Raw genomic sequence first — 26,886 nt, forward strand, 5'->3', positions numbered from 1 at the left:
GCTAAATTCAATTTACTTGGCTCTTGCGCAGTCAATCATAATTTATTGTATTACGGTATGGGGCAGTGCCGCAAAAACCAAGTTTTTGGATGTAGAAAGATCACAGAGGGCTCTTCTTAAAGTTGCGTATTTTAAACCTAGATTGTACTCCACTGAGCAATTGTACAAAGATTGTGACTTGTTGTCGATTAGAAAACTATATGTACTTCATGCAACACTCAGAAAACATAGATCCATTATTCCTGATCCCGCCCATCTTTTGAAACGAAGAAAAAATGCAGTTGTAATGTTGACCAGTTTTTCGACCAGTTTTGCTGGGCGTCAATATAAAAGACAAACAGAACATCTGTATAAAATAATAAATGAAAAGCTTAATATCTACATGCTAAATAAACATGAAGTTAAACATAAAATAACTGAATGGTTGAAGTCATTAAATTATGCTGAAACTGAAAATCTTTTAATGTACCCTGAATAAAGCTACACGTACCGCACTTATACCCACACACAAACACACACACACACACACACACACACATACACACACATACACACACACACACACACACACACACACACACACACACACACACACACACACACATACATACACACTCTCACTTAACACAAATTCTTGTAATTTGCTTATAAATATAACTTTTCCTCTTTATTCTATCTAAAAGTGTTATATCTAATTGCCATTTAATGTACCTACTAAATACCTAGTATTTAAGTATTTATTTTTGCATGTAAACCTGCCTAATATTTACGATAACATATGCCTATGGTACGAAAATCTTTTTGTTACGGAAGAGCGTGGCCCCCTAACACAGGTGTTTTTACACTTAATAGAGGGTCGCAACCATAAAATGTTTTTTGTACCGTTTTTGTTAAAGAAATAAAATATTTTTCATTTTTTCATTTTTTTCATATCTCATTACTTACTAATGAATTGTATATTATAAAAAAGATTAGATGGGTTTGTTAACACCGCATAAGCGAATAAACCATACGAGCAAACATAAAATCTTATAGAATTAAGAAATATTAGACATTTATGTGAGCTGTCACCGGAACAGATAAGTTTGTGGCACTGTACGTAGGTGACTCGCTTGTGATTCACCTCTGACTACCCATTCGGGCATTACAGTCGTGACCATATGTGTGTACCTATGTACCTAAGTTTTACAAAACCTCATAAATACAAATAGGTTCATAAATGATGTATGTTCCTACAATTAGAGGCCATTCAGTAATCCCCGTCGCAGTTATTGAGGCTATTTACATAATTATAAGTACGTATAACGTATTATATAGGTACATATTATTTCAAATAGCGCGCGACACAATCACAGAGAAATTACACGATAATGACGTAGAATAGACAGGTGTTAAAAAGAAACGTTAAAATTAAAATACCCCAATTTTTCCATCGGGGGTTAAAACGATACCTATATAGTTGGTCGAAAGGTGGTGACTTATAGGGTTATTACAAGAGACTTATTCAATGACTTTCAAAAGTCGGCGTTTTTTTCACTTTTTATAAACCTCTCTAAACTTCAAATTAATCAGATTACTAACAGCTGAATCCTTTTTTCCCCCAGTTCCCATTTAATTAGTGGCAGACATTCATTCGGGACACGTCTGGAGACCCCAGCCCCCAGACCGCTATGTAAAGTATGTGCAGCCTCTACCCACAAGAACCTTACGAAATATGTATGTACCTAAGCTAATGTTTTGCAATGTCGATGTGTTTAATGTATGTACTGTAATACCCTCATGTATCTTACAGGGAAATGAACAAAAAATAAATATTAAAAATAAATTTTAACACCACATTAAAAATATTTAAGTATATTAGCATATAAGTGACTCACTAATCACGGAAAATCATAATAATGCATATTATGATTTTTTTTTTTGAGCGAATAGCCTCTAAATAAATGCCAGTATAACGGTGGGAGGTAACACCTAAAATTGCTTGTCCCCAGGGATATGTCTAGACATCCCAAACTGCTATACACCTACAACTATTGGCTAATATTGTTTTTACGAGGAATTTAACGTTTCACTGCTGCAGACGGATAAATATAAAAGTTACCTACGTTTTTATTTTTCTATTTCAACAGGTAGAGAGAGACACGACTGTTAAAACTAAAACACTCATGACGTATTAAGTACGTGAGTAGGTACAAACTACAAATGAACAAAGCTATGACCAAGTGAGTAAATGTATTTTTGTGTATATGTGTAAGTTTTTTTTACGGAGTAAGTAGTTTAATGTAATATTATTAATTACAAATGTCTATTTTTCAGCTTCTCGGTAGGTACCGCTATGTATGCAGTTTCTGTTGCTGGCGGTATTATATGAAACTCAGATAATTTTTATTCCCCATTTGAGTCTCCTCAAATGGCAGTCGATAAAAGATATACCATACCATAGACAAAACGACGTTATAGTTATACCCTTCCGTTTGAAAGTAAACAAAGGTATTCCTTGCAATAAATCTCACCATTAATTTAAAGGGGGAGTAGTTGGGGTCAATGACCTTCTTCATCATCAGCCAAGACACGTCCACTGCCTGGACAATGAGTCAATGACCTTAAAGTAATGCTTTTTCAGGAGATCTACTAAGATCTTCCCTTGGCTGAATGCCAAATTCAGTCGGTTTCACGGTGGCTAAAATACATAAAACGATTACTTACTATCTCAAATGTACCTTGAGATAGTCATCTTTTTACGTACTTATATAAGTATTATATTGGTACATTTTGCATAAGTAGGTACCTAGGTATAAACGATAAATGGTATACTTAAAGATTGAGAAAGCAACCGTTTTATTGACAGAAGGATGGCTCAGCTGCAGCGATTAGTATCTGACTTACAACTGAAAATCTGGCCCAGCCGAGGAGCGCAAGCCTAGTATCAGTGAATCTAAAAATCAAATTACTCACTCACCGACTACTCACTATCAGAACTTTTGGGTACTTGAAAAGTTTTTACCCTCTTAGGAGAACAGTTTGTCTTATTATGGCACATTGACAAATGAATCCCATTGCAACAGTTTACTGAACGTAAAATATTATCAGGCTACATGGTAAAAAAGTTATCAGATCATCTGTAGAACTAAGATCTTAAAACAAGGTCTACCGTCTATCACTTTAGCCAAGCTTGAGAGATTGATTTTACATAAAAAGGTTCAACAAATAACATTTTACAACATGATATGTACTTACTGTTTTTATTTTAAGTAGGATATAAATTCCTACCGATGTATTAAGGCTGTGTTGTTAATTTGCCTTCCGAGGGGGACCTTCTGATGAAATCTTTGGTTATTCAATTTTTAAGATTCAGCATTATACGAAATTGCGTAAAGGAAAATGAAAGACCGAAATATTTTAGACAATTTATTTGAAGATATTTCAGTGCTAAGAAAATATTATTCTTTGTTATTTCAACGATGTTTTGCCAGAATCAAATTAATGAGTTTTGCTGAGTAAATATTTCTGCTTAGAAAAGTAACCGTTGTACAACCTTGTTTTTTTATAAGTATCCACTTGGATAATTTTAAGTAGGAGAGGTAATTGAATTCTTAAATTTCGCTTAAACATGTGAAAAGCTAATTACTCCAAATTCCGCAAATTCTTTGTGGTCTAGCCGTTTATTTTCCCGCCTTCTCTTATATTTTCACAAACACGATAGGCAAAGGCCTCAGATAAGTAGTTCACAGACACTTTTTCGTTTCCTTTGAGAAGATTTAAGTGTATGTAAAACGAGTAAGGAATTCCGGTTTACGGATTTCAATCCCGTGCATTTTGTTGTCAGATTTTCCGAAATAGAAAATATGTAGGTAAGTACTACCTATATGTACAACAGTAAACGATTACTAACGGCTGAGTACATTGAGTGTGAGGGTAGGTACACCCGAATCCGCGTTGTTCTATGGCTGAGTATGATATATTTGTGAGATATGTATATTGTAGGTAGATGTCAATTCTCTGTTTACCTACAATAAATCAGTTACGTTGTTGATTCGGTCTTTCATTGAAGCTGTCCCGTGTTAGCTACCTAAAAATATATAGAAATCTTACTGGCGACGAAGAAAACGGTTTTAAAGTTAGTGCGTGTACATCTATTAAGTGTTAACGTAATAAATTTGTGTTTTTCAACCATGCCTATCGGTAAAATAGAACCTTTTGACCTAACAAGTAAAAAGTGGTCGGCGTACCTACGTAAGGCGTGTCGAACAATTTATTACGCTTAACGAAATTAAAACTGAGCTAAAAGTGGCAACTTTAGTGACGGTTGTGGGAACTGCAACATATGAGTTAATGTGCGACTTATGTGCTCCTAAAACACCTGAGGAGAAATCATTTAAGGAATTAATTGATATTGTGGGCAGCCATCTTGAACCACAGCGGTCGGATATAGCCGAGCGGCACATGTTCCGACACCGACGACAACGTAACGGCGAATCGTTGAGCGATTATCTGCAGGCCTTGAAACATCTAGCCAGCACCTGCAATTTCAAGGACACGCTCGAAGAAAATTTGCGAGATCAGTTCGTGTCGGGGCTAGCCAGTGACGTCATGCGATCACAGCGGTTCGCAGTCACGGAACTGTCTTACAAAAGAGCTATCGAGCTAGCCTTCGCTTTGGAGGCAGCGGAGCGGCATGCGGTGGCGAGCGGCTCGGGCTGCACAGCGGCGGCGGCGGGTCAGGCTGGAGGCGCGGGCGGCGCGGCGGCGGCGGCCGGTGAGCCGCTGCACCGCGTGGCGGAGCGCGGAGGCAGCAGCGGCGGCGGCGGAGGCTCGGGCGGCGGCGCCCCCGGGGCCGGCTCGGCCCGGGGCAGGCGCATGGCTGTGGGGCCCTCGCGCCCGTGTTGGCGTTGTGGCCGAGAACATCGTCCGGAGATGTGCCGGTTCAAGAATTATTCATGTGACGCGTGTGGCCAAAAAGGTCACGTTAAAGTGATGTGCAAAAATAGTGGCCGACAGGCGGGCAATAATAGTGATCGTTTTGCGCAACAAAGGGCGCATTATTACGTCGATAGTGATGACGAGTCGAACGATTTTTATAATCTAACTGTGAACGGCAAGAACGATGAACCGTACCAGGTGCCTTTGATTATTAATGAGCATAATATAACTTTTGAATTGGACACTGGCAGTAAGTTATCAACAATTAATTATGATTGTTATATGAAGTACTTTTCGAACTTAGCATTACATCATGTACAGCTTAGTTTACGTTCATACACTGGAACACTAATCAAACCATGTGGATATATTGTTGTCAATGTCAGGCTAGGGGAGAACACAGCTGATAATTTAAAACTATACGTTATTAAAAATGGGGGTCCACCTTTGCTTGGTAGATCTTGGCTGACAAGTTTGAATGTTGAATGTGTCGAAATTAAAAACTTGTTGCTACACATTAATGAGACCACTTCTGAGGCAACAATTGTCGAAGAATTATCTAAGGAATTCCCATCTGTGTTCTCGCCGGGATTAGGCACTTGTACTAAAAAAATGACATTGCGATTAAAAGATGACATTCCAGTGTTTGTAAAGGCTCGCACGCTACCACTGGCATTAAGGCAGCCAGTGGAACGTGAACTTAATAGATTGGTGGCAAACGGTACAATTTACAAAGTTGACCATTCTGATTATGGCACACCCATTGTGCCGGTAATTAAGAAAAATGGCGAAATTAGGATTTGTGGTGACTATAAGGTTACTATTAATAAGAAATTAATGCGCGATCCTTACCCTTTGCCACGAATAGAGGAGTTATTTGCTGCTTTGAGCGGAGGTGAGAAATATTCTAAGATCGATCTCACAAACGCCTACCAACAAAAATTTTTGGAGGAAAGCTCCCAAGCTTGCACGGCTATAACCACGCACGTAGGTACGTTTGTCTATCGACGTACACCATACGGATTAACATGTGTGCCGGAGAAATTCCAAAAGTTTATGGAGGAGACGTTGAGAGGGTTGCGCGGGGTCGCGGTGTTCATGGACGACGTGGCGGTCACCGGGCGCGACACGGCCGAGCATGTCGCTAATCTCAAGGCATTGTTGCGCAGATTAAGTGAGGTCGGGCTTAGAATAAAATTAGAGAAATGTCAATTTATGCGGGATTCCATCTCGTATGTCGGTTTTATTATTGATAAACACGGATTGCATCCGGATCCTGAGAAGGTTAAGGCCATTGTTAATGCACCAGCACCAACAGACGTATCACAGTTAAGATCATTTCTCGGACTTATTAACTACTATGCCAAATTTATCGCTGGCCTCAGTACATTGTTATGTCCATTACATAACTTACTAAAGAAGAATACCCCTTCGAAATGGACGGAGGCATGTCAAAAGGCGTTTACTGACGCAAAATGTGCATTGACTAGTGAGTCGTTGCTGGTGCACTACTCTCCCGAGCTTCCCCTCGTGTTATCTGTAGACAGCAGCTCGTACGGCATCGGCAGCGTGTTGGCGCACCGCTACCCGGGCGGCGACGAGCGACCTATCTGTTTTTCATCTCGCACACTTAATTCGGCTGAGCGCGGGTACAGTCAGCTCGATAAGGAAGCGTTGGCAATATTTACTGGAGTAATTAAAAACCACCAGTATCTATTTGGCCGACACTTCACTATCAAAACTGATCATAAGCCGCTCACTTTTATTTTTGGGCCAAAGTTAGGACTTCCACAAACAGTTGCAAGACGATTACAAAGGTATGCAGTACGGCTAGCAGCATATGATTTCGATATCGAGTATGTGAAGTCAGCTAGTAACAGTAATGCCGATGCATTGTCGCGACTGCCGCTGCCGACGCCGCGCGAGACTGCCGAGATCGAAAATTATGATGCAATTAAATTCGAACGCTGTCACCTACATTAACTTTGTAGAAGAATCCTTCCCAATCAGTGCAAATGAAGTTGCGTTAGCTACGGAGAGAGATAAGATTCTTAAAAAGGTTGTGAGTTACGTAATTAACGGCTGGCCCTGTAATGTTGAATCCGACGATTTTAGATCGTATTTTAATAGACGGGATTTGTTAACAGTAGACCGTGGTTGTATAATTTATAATCATCGAGTGGTTATACCGGAGGAGTTAAAAAAACAAGTCTTGAGAGAATTACATGAAGGTCACCTTGGCATTGTGAAAATGAAAAATTTGGCCCGAAATTATGTTTTCAGGCCTAGTATTGACTCTGATATTGAACAGCTGTGCAGAAATTGCGGCGCGTGTTTGCAGCAGCGCGATGCACCTGCACATGTCCCCCTGCAGCCCTGGGTGTTCCCCACCCGGCCTTGGCAGCGACTCCACATTGATTTTGCTCAATTTGGTGGTAAGTGTTATCTGGTCACAGTGGACGCTCATAGTAAGTGGATCGAGGTACAAAAGATGGAGGGGACCAACGCACAGTCAGTGGTGAACAAACTGCGCGAGCTGTTCGCTCGGTTCGGGCTGCCGACGCAACTGGTAAGTGACGGCGGTCCTCCGTTTACGTCACAGGATTTCGAACAATATTTAAGGTTAAATTTTATCAAACATACCGTCACCAGCCCCTACAGACCGGCTGGCAATGGAGCTGCGGAAAACGCAGTAAAGTCAGATAAGAGAGCGATGAAAAAGGCCACGCTTGAAGGAGAGGATGTCGACGCAGCGGTAAGCAAATTTTTATTTCAATATAGAAACTGCGAGCAGGCTACCACTGGCGTACCTCCAGCCGTGTCCTTATTAGGAAGAAGGTTGCGTAGTAGGCTGGACGCGCTGCGGCCCACGACGGCGGAGGTGGTGTGCGCGGCGCAGGAGCGCGCCGTGGAGCGCGGCGGCGGCCTGGAGCGCCATCTGGAGGTCGGCGCGCGCGTGCTGGCGCGGGACTACCGGCCGCGCGCCTCGCGCTGGGCGCCCGGCGAGGTCGTCGCCAGGCCCTCTCCGCGCACGTACCGAGTGCGCCTCGGTGAAGGAGGTGAGTGCACGCGGCACATCGACCAATTGTTATTGGATAAGTCTTCCAACGAAAAAGATTCTCAGCCGGGGCGACCTCTGTCTCCTATGACCAGTATTGAAGAGGAGTTTGTTGATGCAATTGGGTCAGCCGATAATAACGAAACGGTACAGCAATTCCCCACTACTGATCAATCTTTAGGTCAAACTATTATGCGTCCAAAAAGAACTTGTATGTTTACTGGCAAATATGGAAAATAGACATTGTTGCCAGACATTTTATTATTACTTTTAGATGATGTTGTCAGATACATTTAAGTAAACCCTAAGTTGTTATTAATCTGTTATCTTTATCATAAAACTATGTTAGCTAGCCTATACATATAATCTTATTTATACATTGGTACTTATCTAAGGTTAGTAATATAACTTCCGTTGTATGCCTAGTCAGTATGTTTATCTTGATAGGTATTAAATTGTAAACTGTTTGATTGCTGACTACTAAACTGTTTGATTATTTTTATATCCTGAACTTAATATAGCTATAACATAGTTCCTATATATTTACGGTGGAGGTGTGAGATATGTATATTGTAGGTAGATGTCAATTCTCTGTTTACCTACAATAAATCAGTTACGTTGTTGATTCGGTCTTAACCAAATTTCTAAATTGTTTCTAAATTGTGGTTCTAAGTTTGGTTAGGACATAGAAGGCTGATCACCTGTTGTCCGAAACAGTGAAACGATCCATGCTGTCGGATGGGCATGTAAAGCAGTCGGTCCTGCGCCTAGCTCTCTCCAGTCGTGTCGGTCAATCCGTCCCATTGGGTTATGAGAGTGATGGAACAGAGAGTGCTCCTGTGTACTGCGCACACACTTGGGCACTATAATCTACTCCTGCGTAGATGGCTGATCTCAATTGAGATTGGCCGCCGTAGCCGAAATTCGGCTAGGAGGACATTGATTCGGTCTTTCATTGAAGCTGTCCCGTGTTAGCTACCTAAAAATATATAGAAATCTTACTATATTATTTTAATCATAAAAACAAAATGCGATAACCATTAGATACGGTAATCAAACGAGATATAATATATACATTTTCTTAACTAACGAAGTAACTTCAGCTGCTACATTGATGGCTTCTTGTTAGAGAAGTACTTATGTGTACGTATTTAAACTGGGGCCTTACCACAAAAACTTAGACAGTATTTAACAGATGTTCAGCGCTGCCAACGCCTACGAAAGCTGTCAAATTTCGTTTTAAACACTTGTTAAACAGTGTTTAAAGTTTTTTTGGTAGTAGTGCAAGTGTCTAACTGACTATTACGACCGTTGGAAGCAGTATCATTGACATGCTATATCAAGTGTCACTCTAAACGCACCCAATATCAAGCGTACCTAATTTAATTATCTATACAAATATTAAGTATCCTGTAGATAATATAACGTTAACCTATTTAGCAGGTAATATTATACTAACCTAACACGACAAGCCCATACACCTTAATTAACTGCGTAATTAATTACGGCGCGGTGCATATTCGCGCATAATACGGGGCTAGCTGACCGGCCGAGTAGTATAGCATCTACCTCCTAGGGTCAGTAGGGCTAGTATAGGTTTGTTAGATTAAGATCGGAAACTATAAAAGTTTACGTTTTCTCGCATACAAAGGCCCCTCTAGCGGAAACTATCATGCGACTTTTGACTGATAATGTATGCAGATGACAGAAGAAAACGTAAACTTTTATAGTTTTAAAAAATTGCAAAACCTGTCAGGCTGTTCACACTGTCACTGTCTGTTTAGGCTCCCTGTCCACCAGAGCGGAGAGGCGTAGCAAAGCGGTGCCCGAGGCAATAATCGTCTATTAAAATTGCATAAGCGGAGCTTTTATGGTTTTTTTTACCGTGCGCGAGGTAAAAACTTAAACAATAAAAAATCACCCACGGAAGCTCTATAAAAGCGATACGAAGCTCGCGTGGAAAGGAAAGTCTCGCATAATATAATTGTTACTGGAGCATAAATAAATTATTCGCTATAGTAGGTACAAATTATTGACACACAACAAAGACGATTTCCGTCGAAATTCTTGCGAAACAAGTCACTATCAATCACTGACCGGCTCGTCAACAACCTGCGAGTAGACAGGGTGACAATTTATCAGTAAACTTCCGCATTGAACTGTATAAACTGTTCGATACGAATATAGATACGTACTTAACCAAAATGAATGGAGAAGCTGATATTTTTTCAAGTTTTCAGGCTTGGTCCTATGGTGAAAGTTGCACAGTTGTTGGGCAGATCGATATAGCCACCTCTACGTCACTGATAAAATTCTATAATGTATTATTGTATTATAGGCCTTTATATCTAGAGAATAACATACAGAGTGTTCCTAAAATAGAACAGTGTCGGGTATGATGGCTCCCATCAGTCGCTAGTCGTGGCCTGGTGTTTATTTCCACTATTTTTATTTCCTTTTTTTCGTTTTGATCCGACCTAGTCGTTTGGTCGAAACGGGAGTTTGAGTTGAATATTTCCCAAAGGCTCGGAGATAAATCAAATCCTGACCGACCCAGTCAATCCCCTCCCACACCCTTATCAAACCCCCAACCTTTGGGACTTTTAGTGAGTAGTTGCGTTCATCTAGGCACGTCAATGTACCTACTGTTTCATTTCGGTTAGCACCGGTAAAAACATTTTAACCGTGGCGACCATAAAAAAATTATATGTACATAATATCTCACCAGCACAAAACCAAACAAACAACACATTAATCATTACATACATAACGAAGTATGAAGATACACTTAACGTAAAAAGTCTTAGATAAACCTGACAAACTTTGCATCCGTGTATTACCAGTAAAATATGAAGGTTAAAAATACTATTAATCTCCTTTGCAATCAGTAGCAAGATCAACCTTACGTGAGCACAAAAAACCTAAAAGAAAAACTCACAAGAACGTCGTGAAAATCGTTTTTGTAAATTCAACCGGGAATTCAGTTAGTGGCAGCCCTACCGCCCGTAGCAGTTCGTAGCGGCCGCGTAGCCTCGTAGCGGCAGTCTTTTGGCGTTCGTAGCCCGCTACGCGCGTTGTCGTAGCCGCAGGTTCAATGACCGACCCGTGATATTTAACTCGTGTGGTATAAACAAAAACTGTGCTTGTTCCCTCCGTTGAATTATTGTGAAACTTTCAGTGCTGGATTTGGAATTTCAATCGTAAGTGTTTTTAATCCTTCAGTCTTGGGGCATAAAAGGTATTTGTAGACATGCATCGTTAAGCTGACATTAAGTTAAGATAGAATTACGTCGGCGGGAAAGCCTGTGGTTTTCTTTTTCGGAAGCGTGAGAGGAATTCAAGATGGTTAAAGTGTAATTTACTTTCAATTTTATTTCCCGTATAGTTTACGGTGTTGCTTAAAGATCAAATCATGTTATGGTGATTTAGTTGATTAGAAAAAAACTAAATTCCATAATTTAGTTTTTTCTACTTCTGTACTTATTAGTTACGTATGTACAAAAATTGTTTGACGAGTTTGCAACGTTTATTTGTAGATATAAATTTAATTATATTATATAAATTTTATTGATTAAGCCTCTGTATTTAGTAATATCTTTTTACCATTTACATTTATTTTACCACTAGCTGTTCCCGCGCGCTTCATTTCGCCTTAAAATGGTTTCCCGTAGGAATTCCGGGATAAAAAGTAGCCTATGTTCTTTCCCAGGGTCTAGACCGTATGTATATCAAATTTCATTAGAATCCGTTCAGTAGTTTTGGCGTGAAAGATTAACAGACAGACAGACACAGTTACTTTCAAATTTATAATATTAGTTAGGAAGTTAGGATTTAGATTATCTATGTGTTAAATGAAAAATAAACTCAGCTGGAAAAATACGGTCACTGAACTCGGAACCTTTGATAAAATAGTTGCCTTCTGTGCTTCATAAAAAATTTGAACAAAATATTATTGTTTTTAGTTGGTCATTTCCTTATGCCCTGTTAAATGTACTTCAAAGTTGCAGAAGGCGACGTTAAGCTAGTCCTTTCCGTTAAGGATTAATTTGGTGTTTTTCACAGTGGAACCTTTTCATTGCCCGTGAGTGTATAAAAGTTGACAAGCTATCATAACTATTTAGGTATGGAAAACGGCCGTAATAACAAGAATTGTCTTATAAATAGTATCTTCATATAAAGAAGAGCAGATGGTAATCCTAGATGTTCTACGTAAACAAAAAACGCCCCGAGCCAGATAGATAAAGGGAGCAAAACAAAGTATTGACTTTCATTATTATTCCAGAGTCACAAAAAGGGTTTTGAATTACTCATTTCATTGAACTAAACACAATAGAAATGTTAAATACAAATAACAGTGTACTTATGAACTGGCATACAGCGTGCTCGAATAGAATCGGAGATCTGTTTTGTATCTGTTTGCTGCGGATAAACTGCTTAAAAGTATTGAATATCCTAACTAGCGAAAGTAACTGTGTCTGTGTGTCTATTACTCTTTCACACCAAAACTACTGAACCAATTTGGATGAAATTTGGTATACATACGGTCTAGACCCTGGAAAATAACATAGGCTACTTTTTATCCCTGCATTCTCACGGGAAAACTTTTTAAGGCGAAGCGATGCGCGCGGGAATAGCTAGTAATATATAAAAAAGAGAATACTTATAGAGTTACTTTTTCAAGTTATAATTACAGAATACAGAACATTCTGAATAGGCTACCTGTATCGAATTGGTATTGACAATCTTGTCCCAATATGCGTACACAACAAAGTTAGTTTATTAGTTCAGAGAACAATTCGATATTCAAAGTTGTATGCCACAGCCATTGAAAAGTTTGGACGCTCAAGCAAGGCAGGGTGGGTAGTACAGCAGGTAGCCTCTAAATATTCACCACAAAACACGTCTATTTAAGTGTCCTCGTAGGTATATCCGCGTTTAAAGGTGGAGTTATAATAGACGGCCCATAAGCAGGTTAAGTGCCAATTTCTCCATTGCATTGTTAGAGCATAACCAGGGACTAGTGGTTGACTTTTGACACATCTGTCATGAATTTTATATGGAGATGACGTTTAATCTATAAATCAACCCCTGTCGGTTAGATAACCGACTATGGAGAAATTGGCACTTAATATTGTTACTTGGTCGAGTTTTAGAACATTTATTACACCATCCACTTGGCAGTAGATAAAGAGTTTCTGATTAATCGACCTCATTAATTTGACCACAATAACTGGGCTATTTGCACTATAATAAAAATAATATGACCCAAATATTGGATCTGCGGAAATAGGCTGATTGGCGCACCCCATCGGATGAACTGGAGTGTTACCTCTGTTCTTTTCATAGACTTACCCCCTTATTCATAGAAAAGTTACAATACGTTTTAACTAATAAACTGTTTTGTTCCTATCTGTCAAAGAACAAATTGTTCTTTGTCGGAGAGGGACAAAACAGTTTATTAGTTAAAACGTTCTGTAACTTCTCTATGAATAAGGGGGTTAGTATATACTAAGTCTATGGTTCTTTTGCCTACAGCGGAACTCTAGTGTTGTCATCGACAATCTAAGAAGAAGGTTCTGTACCTCAAAAGTTAGTAACGAAACCCTTTTAGGATCACTGTGTTGTCGGTCTGTCCGTGCGTCTTTGACTACTACTAGGTACGCACATCGTATGTATGTTTTATGTATAATTTTATGTTTTTGCTACGACCTTATTATTAATAGCTACGAAAACGCGATAAAAAAACAAATATAAGGACACAAAAACTAACTTAACATTTACAAAATAATCATAAATATCTAAAGGGGTATGGTATGGAGGTAAAGGTCAGAGGGCAAGGTGTGAACTCGGGGCGCAATTTAATATTACTGTGTAACCCAATGCGTCCATTAAATCATGAAAGCAGTAATAAAAAAACCTAAAAAGTAAAATCCCGACAATATGGTGGGAATGACTACACTTAAATGTTCGATTTTTATCACTCGGAAGCAGCTGAATTTTGCATTGTCTACTTTCGGTAGTCAGCAACGTATAATTATGTATGTAGTAAGGTACCTTTTTAGTTATAATTGATACGTCCTGCACACCAAAAAGTATAACTAGCGTGTGCTCACATCTGCATTTCAATTTTTGTGAGGAATCACAAAGTTATTTCTAAAGCAATGGCATGGAACATCTGAGCTTGAATATGTAATGTAGTTGTAGTTTTGTTAGTTCTGGACATGTTCAACGCGCGTTTTCTGCCCGAAGTTATACAACTGGAATATTTGTGGCTTATTTGAATTTGTTTATCCCGAAGTAACTGTGATTCTTTTGCGTAAATTTCTAAATTTGTTTAGCTTAAGCCTTTGATGTTGAAGTATACGGTCTAACCGCAATTTTTTAACAAACCTACAACCGAAATTATGAATTTAAATACCATAAGAATGTGTCAAATAAAGATCATCGAAAGTATACACTTTTATGTTAGAGCAATATTAACTCACATCGTCTCGTCTTGGCCTTGACATCATTTTCATTACATACCGTACTTAATCCAAATTTGGCAGCACATGGAAACAAAAAGCGACTTACTTATCTTTCATTTGTCTTGATTACTGAGTCCTTCGGCGTCGGTTGATGCTAGTTTTTCCCGTAACTAGAGTAACCTAGATTTTGTAGGATGTCGATTTAATCTAGATTGGCTGAAGGCGTGAAAGCTGATGCCTGATAAAGTGAAGTTCCGAAGTCTTCTTCTGAGTGCAAGATAAATTAGATTTTCCGTGGAATATATTTTATAACTACTTTTATTATACATTTTAAATTGGGATACGCATATCAATATTATGGGCCACAAAAGTGTAAGCAAAATAGTAAGATAGTATAGTGTATTCTGATGTAATATTTAGTATTTATTTTTTATTTTAAAATCTGTACTGCGTATATAGAAATTACAGAACCATATCCGAAAAATGTATGCGTTTGAAATCTGCCACTAAAGGCGTTTTGATTCTGACTTTTCTATATTTTTTCACAGTTTCTCTGTTTACTGTACTGTTGTTTCCGCAAACATTACAGAACAGGTGACAATATTTCAGCAGGTTTGCACGTGGAAGTTTGCCACAAACCGGGACCCAAGTCCGGCTCTCTTGAGGGTAAAAGTTAGTTAGTTACTTGTGACACGAAGCGTTGCACAGTGTTTTATGCTAGGCTCTCTATTATAGAATAGAATAGATATTCTTTAATTGTACACAAAAAAATGGACTAAAATTACAAAAAACTTAATCTAACACATGTACGGTGGCCTGCGCCTAAAAGTATACAGGCGGAGTTATTAAAATAGCGATCCCTGATGATGAAGGGACCAGCTACATCTGTTACAAATCCGGGGACGTGTTGTGTGTGATGTGTGTAGCAGTGGTTTTTATGTGGATGTGCTTGAGCAGCATTTGAGCTTGGGATCGCTATTTTAAAAACTCCGCCTGTATACTTTTAGGCGCAGGCCACCGTACAAATGGTGGCCTTATCGCTTAAAGCGATTTCTTCCAGGCAACCTTGGGTGGAAGGATATTGCAATGCAAAGGGTAAAGTACATTCTCTAGATAAATATGGAGGTATTAAAGGTAGTTAATAAACCTACGAATCGTCTGCTACTCGTTTTTTATATTAATTTAATTAAGAAAAACGTTAGATCGTTATATGGTTAAAGCTATTGCATTTATTATTATTATTAAATTATTTATTGCACAAAGTAAATTGGTACAAAGGCGGACTTAATGCTAGCAGCATTTTCTACCGGTTAACCTTTGGTGATATTGAAAAAGTGATTTACTTACAGTTTAGAAGGAATTTAATTAAGTAATTTTTTTTAACATTCATATTTTTGGGGACGACACGACAAGAAGAAGTACACTTTTAGCAGAAGTAAATTTTAATATAATACAACCAGACAGAGGCTGAAACAAGGACTTATTGGCTATTAGTAATGTCCTTGGACCACAGAGGGCTATAACCATTACTTATTACTAAATGTCGCTTCAAGGCCGGCCCTATTATATATATTATATGACTATAGAATTTCTAGGTACCTATAGATACAAAAATATAACGCTAAATTGGAAATAAAAATTATATCTATGGATCTTTGAACCTATAAGTTAGCCATAGGACGAGTTGATTCTGTTAGCTGGACACACACTTTTCAAGATTTCTCAAAAACAAAGTACAGTTGGGAGCAATGAAAAAGTTCCATATAGCAGTGGCAACAAATGACTCCTAAACGGAAAAAAGTAGCTTAATGACGCCGTTTGCAATTTAAAGTACCTACATTCAGGAAAATCAGATATTACAAAAAAAAACGTTTCTATTAAAATTTTAATTTGAATGTTTTAAAAAATTCGGGCCGTTTGGTGTCGGTTTATGGGTGTAGGTACATGTTATCATTTCAGTGGGTAAAAGAATCTGCTTTCGATCGCGTCACATATTGAGGTCATGGTAATGGTAGTTCTTAGTTAGGATCTTAGGAATCGTCCTAACATTTTATTACTTAACTATCGTTTTAATTGGATTGTACTTTCAACCAGTTTAACCCGGATGATGGAGGGTAAGTCACTCTCACTAACTAATTCACCAGTTTCATTAGAGACAAGAGTTTGTAAGGAGTTGAATTCTTAGCGAATGGAAATGCAGTGAAGGGTAGTTAGCGCTTTAACGTCTTGTTTCATGTAAATTAAGTAAGAAGGAGATAGATAGCTTGGAAATGAGAAGGCTGCATACCTATACATACCTATACGTACATTGGGCCTATTGACTAGGTAGGAACTTTGTGAAACAGTTTTCACATACCGGTAGCATTGTAAACAGGTTTAAAATTTTGGTTTTTCTGTTCCCTCATTTAACAGTCTATAAAAATAACCTTAATACTACCTACCTATAACATTTTGGATTTTATATTATGTGCTGAGTATATGCTATTTCCCTGAAGTATGATGTAAAATTTATGAAAGAAAGTTTAATGTATTATCAGCAATTTCCATTCCGAAACAGCTGGACTGGGGCTATACTGGGGTGTACAGATTGCAATTAGTTTATTATGTATGGATGCTTAAAGGTAAAAAATTATCATTTTTTCTCTGTTACAAGGTGATTTAAGTGCTATGCTAAATTAAGCACATATTAATATGCGAAATGTATAAAAAATACATATTTTTTCACTGGAATAAATATGCAATTAAAATATACATATCGCTCTTTTTCCATACTTTTTAATAAATCTACCGAAGCAATATACGTAAATATGTTACCTCTCTGAAACGAAAAACTGAATTAATAGTTTGGCAATACGTGATCAATATTTTTGTCTGCCTAAGTACATATCAAGCTTAATACAACTACTGTTTTTAAAAAAATACCCACCACTTTACAAAAAGCTACGAATGTGCATTCACCGCAAAATAATTTTTGTTCCATGACGTGTTGAATGCCGTCGCTCAACTGCCACTTTCAGTGACGTCACCGGACTTAACAAGCCCTGATTAAAGTCGTAGGGAAGTAGGTAGGGAAACGATAGATACGTGTTCATGAAATGAAATATTCTTTATTGGACGTAAAATTTTACAATTATTTGTCCATAGTCATAATACATATAATATCACTCTACCACCATTTCACAAAATAATCACGCAATGAAGCATGGAATAATCAAAAAAATTAAGCATGGAATAAACAAACGGACGGAATGGAATAAACAAAAATTGGGACCCAGACATAAACTTTATAAAAAACTGAAGAAAATCAAAAGAGACTATATGACACCACAATACCTCACATAGGTACCTATATAGGTACAGACAAAAAAGAAATAATTACACAATACTTTTTAACAACTCAAACAACGATTGCGAGTCACCCCTGACTCCTGCTTCGAGTCGTAAGCATACTCATATTATTATTATATTAATGTATGTTATTGAAAAAACAAAAAGAATAGACATAATAATTAATTCCTGATCCTTGCGCTGACTTGTACATAGCCTCTGAACTTGTATTTTTCATTTGTCTAGTCCACCAATGATGTTGATTCTGAAGGCAGAAATTCTAATTTTAACGCTGTCAAACTAAAAAAATTGCTAGCATAAAATGACATTTACGGAAACAATCATAGAGTCGAATTTTAAACAAAGAAATTAAGGTTTTGACATCTCTAAATTTAAAATTTCTGCCTTCAGAATCGATATCAATATCAAAACAAATTTGAAATTGGCGGACATTTATACAAATGAGAGCAACTTCCAATAGGGTGATAATTTTTGGCCCACCTTGTATTTGTCATTTGTTTTTTACAATCCACGCACAAAATTTAGCTCCCTTGCTCGCTTTAACTTGTAGTAAGTACCTACGTTGGAAAAATTGGTCTCTTTCCCGAGACGTGCCTTCGACAGCCTCTAACAGATAAGAATCGCCACTGACGTCCGATAGATTGGGTTCTCCACACGGCCCAATTGGGTGACGATTGGACAAGTGGTATTGATCGTTTTCAGACCTTTTTGACACAGAAATTAGGCACCAGTACGGCTTTTCTATCCAGTTTCGGTGAATATTCTTTTGGTTAATCCTCGTCTTTAATATTTATTTTAATAATACATTATATTCCACTGTTTAATTCTAAGTTTTGTATAGGTCTGTTAATATAAACGTTAAAATACCCGTATAAGTAGATATTATAATGCAAGATTTTATATACTGTGTTCTATTTTCCATGTGGAGATTTGGACGCTATTTCTAATTTTGTGATAGCGATTTTGTTGTAGTGTTATTTTGTTGTCGCAGAAGTAAAGTTAGTTTACATTGCGATAAAAAAATCGCAAGAAAATTCAAATTATTACTTAAAAATCGTAGTGCTCAGAGGCTCTTAATGTATGTAATGTGTATTATGTGTACATTCACGAGCATCACTTTTGTGGTTTTAAACAGAAGTACCTACGTTTTAGTTCCTCGTATTATTTTAACGTACAAATCTTTTTCATTCCCTACATGGTTTGTATTGTTGTAAAACTCTGGCGCTTAGTCAAAATAGATAGTGAAGTGAGCTTATGCGGGTGAACTCTCTTGGACGGAGGCCAGAGCTTAGATTCTCAAGTAACAAACACAGTTCTGCGACCATTGTGCAACCGTACTACTGGATTCATTCCCACGAAGGTGCACGTTTTTTAAACAGGACGCCCACGCCATTTTTAGCCGATTTCGAAAAAAGGAGGAATTGAAAGTTGGTGCCTCTTCTCAGTTGGTATTTCTTCAGATTACTTTGTCACCGTACCAACATCAACAAAGAACAGTTCCTGCTTAGGTATATTTGTACTGTCACATAGCATTGGTGCAAACCTTTAATTATTTTATTACTTTTTGGTGGTATTTTGAAGTCGGTTTTATATTTATTTTCAATTATTATATAGCAAGTAAATTCAAAATGCATTAATTCTATACGTACAAGTAAACATTTATTTTAACGGATCCTCGAAAACGTAGCGTATGTTTGTGGTGTAAATAAAAATGGCAGTTTGCGATTTTATTGCGACTGTTTTTAAGGAGGAGAATAGACTCTCAGCTGTTGGTTCACTAACCGATCGCTACTTGTAGTTTAGGAAATGGCTATATGCTGATCATGACATTTAGAAAATTTATTTGGACAGCTTTTACAGGCTGTGTTGTATGTCGTGTGACAAGCCGAAAACTGATCACTCAAGGACTCATTCTGAATAACATTTGTTCTACAGCTTTAGTATTACGAATATCATCAGTCAGGATTCAGAAATTTCAACAGTCAATATTCAAGCGAATATTATATTACATGTGTGTGTGTGTGTGTTTTATTCGATTTGTATTCATCACGGATTCCTGATATCGGTCCATTTATAAAATCTATTACGCGCCTCATTTCTCGTAACCCTTTCGCACCTTTCTCCACAGCCTCCGTAGGCTACACGGGCTTAGGTACTTGGCATTTGTTCACAGAAGATAAAATATGTTTAACCAGTGAGGTATTTCTTTGAATGCGGAGAAAATTATTTCAAGTGATAAAATAATTACCTACCTATTGAAAAGTTAAATAACAGCCTTTTCATTATTTTACTAGAAGTTTGTATTGTAACGTAACACTTTATTGATTTGAAACAGGTAGGTATCATAATTGTTATTTTTAAATGTATAACATGGAGCTTTGCATTATGTAATTAAATTATTTAACATGATGTTCTTCTAAAAATACTATGAATCCAAATATTCTGAACGAGATTAAATAATAGATATATTCTGAATACAGCATTGCTATTTTAAACAGTATCCTAATAGTACTCCCATACAAAACTCACTTAGGTACTAACCACAGCTGCATACACAGTTATAAAAAAATAATAATGTTAAAATGTAGCTGCAGTTTTCTAAACTTTGTTGATTTTTCCGGGTGGGCGTAGCTAGCCATAACAATGCTTTTGTATATATACATAAAAGCGGGTACCTATATACATACATACCGCCGTATTCATAGAACTAACAGGGTATAATGATTTCAGTTTTCAGAAGCCTCTCTACACTACGTTAGTGGTTATAAATCTCAATATATGTAGAGTAGAAGAGAAGATAGGTACTTACTACTTAAGTATTAAGAATCGTAGGATAAACTAAATCCGAAAGAATTATAAGAATAACTATCGTAAAATAAACTTAATCGGACAATAGTTTTTTGTAATAAATCGGCGAGAAACATATTCTTTTGACTCTTTTTGACTGCAATAAAATTCAAAATTTATGTATCACGCTTTTACTTTTTGCATGTTTTCTTTATTTATAAACGCTTTATTGTACACATACATACAAAGGTAAACATTTTACAGAGTTACACACAAAAAATATGGAGAAATGTATACAAAGTCTCACTACATTCTATGAATACGGGTCCACAGCGAACAGCAAACGTATTCTGCCAACGTTCCTGCCATTTACTCAGCCTTAGGTTTATGACGTTAATATAAGGAAAATGATATATATTTCAGGTCGCCACATGCATGTAATAGAGTCGTTACTGTCATCACCTTTGTTTTGTACCTCTATAACAATATATTATCAATCAGTATCGAGCTTAATGGACTATGGATTTTGTAAAACAATACCTACCGCAAAAATATCCTCTCTCCTTCTCAGAAGGATTATTTACTCGGAAATGTATCGCCCAATTAGCTATCCAGGATATTTTCCTATTATATTTTTTATGTCACGCCATAATCCGAAAATCACTCATTTTCATTTTGTATTTTTTTTTAGTAAAATCGTTATTAAACAGGACGTCAAATACAGCGTATTATAAATTTAATAAGCTTAATTTAATTTTGTGTCGTCGTCTTCTAGTAGGTTGTTACTAAGTAGGTATTTTAATGCAAATTAAAATACTTGTTCTTGTAGGCGACTGAAACTACCATTGGTTTTGTCTAGAAAGACTGATAAATGCAACCATTCGTCAACTAAAATGGGGGTTTGGGACCAAATCAGCTGTAAATATCAGACAAATAAAACTAACTGTCGGTTCGGTATTTCGGTTTTTTGGAGAAAAAAATTCGGAATTTTCCCCCATCTATGAATTTTTGTATTCACCGTTCCTATGAAATTATTGAGTACGTAAACAGTAAATAAATAAAGCGTTGTTTCTCGCAACAGTGGCGCAATTATTACGTGGGCTGAACAATAATTATGCAGTGTTTACTTTCAATTTACCGCCCGCTGATCTGCAATGAAAGCTGGAAACTGAACCGATAATAACTTATTTTCTGGAAGGTTTCACTGAGTTCAAAAAGAAATTTTACCTACCTAAATTTTCAAAAGGAAAATTTACCTGAATATTTATATTTTATAAAGCCGTATAAAGGATGGAAATAGTAAACACACACACTCACGCCTTGTACTAATGTACTCCCTTGCGGGGTAGGCAGAGATGCATTGCTGCACCCACTTTTCACCAGAGTGTTATGTTAGTCCCAATGTAATAGGGGCGAGCCATTGCCATTTAACGGGCACATCCAAGACCCGGGAACAAATATCTGTGTTTAAACAAATATCTGCCCCAGCCGGGAATCGAACCCGGGACCTTCGGCTCAGTAGTCGGGTCACTAACCACTACGCCATTCGGTCGTCCAAACTCTGACACGTCTGACATTATCGATGGTGGACGCATTCGTGTGAAAAAAAAAAACTGAATGCGATGCGTCCGTTGCGTGCGATGCCGAAACGTGGACGCTTACATTAACGCTCCAAGTTTGTTCAGACGACAAAAAATACAGTGTATTTTTCGAGCGCGCGTCCTTTTATTTATTCATGAGCTGTGGAAGTGACATTTTATTATGTTGCCGCCATTATTAATTTATAGCCGACACGTCGAAAACATTGCGAGAATATTAATTTACTTACTATTTATTTAATCGTTATTTAATTATTGAGTAAGTTTAGAGAATTGGGCAAGCCACGGTGCGAGTATTAAACATACTCAAAATGTTTAATACTTAGACTGAATCACATATTTAATTAAACTTTTAATTTTGTATCCGTATATTTAACATAAAAACAAGTTTTCTCATTAAAATAATCGCCTCAAGAGGAAACTATCATGTAAGTAACTTTTGACAGAAAAGGTATGCCGAAATGAGCGATGAAAATTTAAGTATACTTTTTCGCATTGCCTACTAAAAACCCCATGTTAAAAGCACAAAAATACACAACAACGGCAACGTAAGAAGTTCCGCCGTATACGTCTTTTGCAGTGCTTGTGTCATTAAGGTTAACGACCTCATAACTTCTTCAGCACTATAAAACTGAAACCAATCTAGAACCGCTTTTTATTGAAGAATTTATCGTCCTCACTGGATAAGCTATTATGGCGTCGTAAAGTAATTGCTAATAGCTTGGTTAAAACAAGGAATGAGGGACTTTTATTATTATTGCCTTGAAGTTTAAAAGATGAAAATCAAAAACGAAAAATAGAATTTTGATAGGCGGTTAGATCTTGATTTCAACTTATTACATTTAAAAAAATGGTTTTGTTGTCTCTTATATGTATTATGAAATTCAGTACATATTGGACAAAATGTCTATATACACTATAAAGGTTGCAAATATATGACGGGCCCTTAAGGGAAAGACCTTAAATCTTCAAGTCAGCTAACAAATTTTACTTGAAAGAAAATGGGTATTCCGTCCTCACTTATGTTTATTCAAATAATCATATATTAAGATTACGGGACGACTTTGCTTCAAAAAATTGAAGATGCAAGTTCGTATCTTCTGTAAATTGATTTCAGACTTGATTTATTATACAGTCAGATCGACTTCTTTGTGAATCCTTCCTTACAACGGCATCAAAGCTGAAAACTTTTTGAATAAGCACGAATGTTATAATACATAGTACTATGTAGGATGTAGGTACACAAGAAAATTCTGCCGTTTTAGGATTTTATAACCCTGGGAATAAATACAAAATATTTTGGGTTTTATAAATATATTTTTTATTTTATATAATCATAATCATAATTTATTTCATTTTCATTTACAGAGTTACAGTATAACCCCCTTATTCATAGAGAAGTTACAGAACGTTTTAACTAATAAACTGTTTTGTCCCTCTCCAACAAAGTACAATTTGTTCTTTGACAGAGAGGGACAAAACAGTTTATTAGTTAAAACGTATTGTAACTTTTCTATGAATAAGGGGGTAAGAATATAAAAATTGAAATATTAATTAGGCTATATTGAATGTGGTCTGTATATAGATTCTATTCGCATCTGTTCCCTACACTAGGTAATCCTGTATTGTAGGGTCACAGCGGTTTACTCTGGTGTGACAAGTAACAGTTAACTTTAATTATAAACTGAATTAACTTAAATTATGTTAACATCGATAACTTCAATCATATCATAGCTCTTTTTAGGTAAGAGGTAAGTATGTTAAATTTGAATATAAACTTATCATGCGTTTTTTGTGCATATAAATTAGTATGTTGCTGTTAGTATACTTTAGCATAAAATGTAGGGAAAAATAAAAATGGCGTACAGAACCAATTATGTAGATGAGACCCACCTGCCGTAAGTACCCTACAATAACAGTAAATGGCATGTGCTGATTAAATTATAAACCCTAATCCCCATTGGATACTAGGGGCCAATTTTGAATACCAGTTCAAGGCACGTGTTAGGGATATTTTATCAAAAGTAAGGTTTTTTACTTAAGTCTCTTGACTCTCGTGGAGGTTTCACTGTAAATTGACTGGTATATTGATTAACCGACTTTGAAAAAAGAAGATGGTTTTCAATTTGTCTGTATGCATTATTTTAATCATATTCGAAAAAAAACTTCTGAATCGAATAGGACCAACTCACTTAAATGTATATCCCTTGTTACAGTAACACGGCTTCGCTCTCATACATGCAAAGATTGTCTGGTAGAGATTGCTTTAAGCAATAAGGCCGCAGCTTTGTACTGTTTTATTTTTAAGTTTTTGTTTTGTATTTTTTATTCGAGGTGCAAATAAAGTTATTGTATTGTAAATGTAGATTAAGGGATTAAGGGAGTATTTGTGTTGTGTTATGTTATAAACTTATAAATTATAATTACAATACCTAATTTAAAAAAAATGTAATGCCCTAACTACTCAAATATTTTGTAATATACTCTATGTCCATACCTGCACCACCCTTAACCTACTCTGATGAATTTGCATAACTAAATTTATAAGTTTTTTAATGTTATTTCTGTGTGTACAAATATTATTATTTTCTATTTTCTTTACTACAAGCTAATATTAATTCATGCATGAGTGAAAAACGGCACGGCAAAACCAAGTCGTCCAACACAAGATCTTATAATATAATATGATGTCCCTTTAGACCCAGTCCTTTTAATATAACGTGAAGTATCATCTTTTAGGTACCTACCTCAAGACAGGTCAGTGACATTTCGTTTGATCTGAAAGTTCAAGAGCACTCAGGGATGCCTGAAATATTCACTGAAAGGAAAGCAAGGAGGCTCTTCCTGTGAGGCAATGATGAGTTGGCTGTATATATGCTGATTATACTATCACTTATGTACTTTACACACACGATCAATGAAAAAGTTCCACTTAAAAAATCCCGACATCAAATGCCATTAACTTTATAAAAGATTTAATGAAAAGTCTGAACTAAATATTTACTTTTTTAGTTGGTCATATTCAGATGCGCTGTTGAATGTACTTCGATATTGCAGACGTCGTTTTCTTTCGTTTAGGAGTAATTTAGTGCTATTCTATTCTATTCTCTGTGGGGGCATAAGTACCTGCACCTGGCTCTCTTGAGTGGAACCTTTGTGGATATCCCCAAGGTCTAAACTGCCTTCCCAAGCTTGGACCATTTCCCACCACGCTGGTCCACTGCGGGTTGGTGGGTTCACATATCTAGATGTGCTAAATCTAGATATGCTGGTTTCCTCACGATGTTTTCCTTCACCGTAAGAGCGATGGTATACATTGTACTTAAGTGAAAAGAACTCATTGGTACACACGGCAACGTCAAATGGTTGGCAGGGCACACTAACGTAGTGTATGTGTGCTTACTAACGTTGTCTATGTGTGCATAAACGCAGAAATCAGTTTACACACCAGTAACAAACCACACACAAACACACACAACAGCACAAACGAGTTTGCGCGTAGGCAAACGCCCGTATACCAGCTGTGACATAAGAATATCAACCGGTAGTGTTAGTGGAATAGTTATAAAATTGATGTGAAGCAAAATTTCACTGCCTGTGTCAATACACTTCGTAGCTCATTGGTAGAATGTTAGACTAATGAAATATAGGTCGCGAGTTCGAGTCCACGGATGGTTATTTTTATTTAACTTAATTCAAATTTTGCGTTAATTTAAACGCTGTTGAGTATAAAAATAATATATTTGAAACTGACAAATGACTACAAGCTGCATAGCTATCGACTATTTCTATTCGCCAAAAATATATGATTCGTTCTTCATTTGAGAATTAAAACCATTCTACCCTCATACAATATGAATAAACGAAATTTGTTTTTAGTTTTAGTGACAATTCACATCTGCGTCTGCAAAATGATTCACTTTGTGATTTGTCAATTTAATTAATTACTCTTCGCAGTCACTATGGAAAGTCACTTAACCATGTTCAATAAGGCGGAGATAATCGTATTTATATGAACAAAACATTACAATTAGTGAAATCGCAAGACGTTTAACGGTAAGTAACATAGAATTGCAAATACTTTATTTGACTGTTAGAATATTTGTATAAGCTAAGTATTTGTTTTTTTTGTTTGCAGAGGAGAACAGTTCAATTATGGGTTCACCGATACGCAGATTTGGGACATGTAGACAGTAGTCGTTTATACGGATGCATCACCACGCCATCGAGAAATCGTAGCTGCACATAGCGCTGATCCGTTCTGCAGCACCCGTTCTACGGCCACAACACATAATCTATCCCTACAAACCGTACGGGTTCACTTGCGTGCTGCTGGGTTGCGTTGCGGTGTCGGAGGCCGAAGGAAGCCGGAAGACGAAGAAAATTGCTCTAACCGATCAGCATCGTCGAAACAGAGTGCGTTTTGCGACTGACTATTTTAAACTTTGATTGGTGCAACAATGTGGTGATATTTAGTGATGAAAAGTCCTTTAAGTCAGACAAGGATGGACGTAAGATATTATGGCAAAAAAGTGGTGAAAATTATAGTTATTGGGGTTAGCTCAGTAATTTTTATTTTTCCATTTGTATAAGATTTTAGTTATTTTGTTAAATACTTATTATTATTTACAATTATGGGTAAGCCAATGTGTTAATGATGTTATTGTTACTGAGGTTGGAATAAGTTATCTTATTTCTAGCTAATTAA

General features: G+C 36.9%; 1 protein-coding gene across 1 annotated transcript in view; it reads left to right on the forward strand.

The window, feature by feature from the left end:
- Window positions 1-11,036: 11,036 nt before the first annotated feature.
- The window catches only part of LOC105390932 (atrial natriuretic peptide receptor 2), a 57,384-nt gene continuing 41,534 nt past the window's right edge, over window positions 11,037-26,886 (forward strand). The window contains exon 1 of the mRNA XM_038106585.2: window positions 11,037-11,178. The gene's annotated coding sequence lies outside the window, so the exon portion shown is untranslated. The remainder of the gene's footprint in view (window positions 11,179-26,886) is intronic.

This window comes from Plutella xylostella, chromosome 7 (assembly GCF_932276165.1).
Source record: "Plutella xylostella chromosome 7, ilPluXylo3.1, whole genome shotgun sequence".
NCBI classification, from domain to species: domain Eukaryota; kingdom Metazoa; phylum Arthropoda; class Insecta; order Lepidoptera; family Plutellidae; genus Plutella; species Plutella xylostella.